General features: G+C 41.7%; 1 pseudogene; it reads right to left on the bottom strand.

Moving 5' to 3' along the window:
• Positions 1-358: 358 nt before the first annotated feature.
• LOC105541666 lies at positions 359-1,226 on the bottom strand (annotated as a pseudogene).
• Between the last annotated feature and the right edge of the window lie 259 nt (positions 1,227-1,485).

The raw sequence follows: 1,485 nt of genomic DNA, 5'->3' as shown, positions 1-1,485 counted from the left end.
AAATCCATTCTCTATGCACTCATTCTCCCATTCAAAAAGTTAGTTGTGCAGGCTGATGAGGCAAAAAATCAATTCCTTTTGAAAAAATCCTAACAAACTAGAGCCTACTTACAAAACATGCAAAGGGAGAATTTTAAGTAGGTATTACTGCAGAACTGGTTAAAAGTGAATACAGCTGAGTGACAGAATATACCTTTCCTCTGACAAGACAGGTCCTTCCCCCTTCTCTCTGGAAGAAACACATCACTGGGGCATGGACTATATAACGGCATAAAATGCAAAGACAGAAACAAAGAAGTTTGCAAGTTCTCTATATTTCTAGCTGTTGAGGCCGTATGTTTAAGAGCTGAAGTTACCTCTAGCGGCGAAACCAGAGCCAGGTATTCAGCAGCCAGAATCCTATGGTAATTGAATACATGACCATTTCTCTCTTGGCACGTTCTTTGTTCTCCTCTTCTAGATGTTGTAAGCGTCTATTTAGTTTGATTATCTGTCGTCTTAACGAAGCTGCACCTGCACCAGTCACGTCATCCAAAGTTCCTTCACTTGTATCTAGGTTTGAAGTGCCACACCTGATGTTGTCACGATGCAGATTAGAAGTGGTAGCAGCAGACCTGCCATTCTGCACAGGTCTGCGATTTTCACTCATCTCATTCACGATATGCTGGTAAGCCCTACGAGTGGAAGACTGGATAAATGACAGAATGCCATGAACAGAGGAAAGATTAGTTCTATTTTCGGGTAACATCTTGGGAAGACAGATCCAAGCTTCTTATGGTGATGGTGTCACGATGAAATAACTCCTGATCAACTGTCTATTTTGGCCAACAACATTTTCACTCAAAGAGCAGTCTCTTTTTAGCTTGCCAACCACACAGATTTCTTCATTTTGAAGGGTTGAAGGAGGTCTTTCTAAATCCTGAAAATCTGGTGGTCTTCCACTTGAAGTACATGAAGTGGTGGTTTTAGTGCCAGAGGTTTAAAGGGAGTTGACTGAATAAGATCAAGATCCACTGGTCTTCAAAACAGAATGTCTCCGTTGTTCTCTGCTGTAACAATCCTCTCTAGAACCTGCATCATCACATTAGCATTTAGAACTCCTTCTTGGAATTCTTGTTCCAAGTCACCATTTGATGATGCTGACTTAATTTTTCTGGGACCCTCATTTGCTGACTAATATCTTTATTGTATTCCATTTCATACTGAAATTCACTAATTTCTTCCATCTCAGCACCAGTAGGAGAAGGAAGTGCTTCCCTACTCACCAAATATGTACCAGCTACTACTTGCTATTTGGCACTATCTGCTCCCTTGCTTCATATTAAATGCTTTAATTTCATTCAAAGTACATGTGCTGGGTTTAGAGCCACTTTTGTTCCTCTGGGTCTGTAGAGAGTTCTCAGTGAGAGCTGCCAGGGTGGGTGCTCTCAGGGGCCATTAGCAAAATGCAGGAAAGAGCTAGGACAAAGCACCTGTCAGGTTGGC

Source organism: Mandrillus leucophaeus, unplaced genomic scaffold (genome assembly GCF_000951045.1).
Source record: "Mandrillus leucophaeus isolate KB7577 unplaced genomic scaffold, Mleu.le_1.0 Scaffold243, whole genome shotgun sequence".
Taxonomy (NCBI): domain Eukaryota; kingdom Metazoa; phylum Chordata; class Mammalia; order Primates; family Cercopithecidae; genus Mandrillus; species Mandrillus leucophaeus.
Note: the sequence above shows the minus strand (reverse complement) of the source record. Positions and strands in the feature narration are given on the sequence as shown.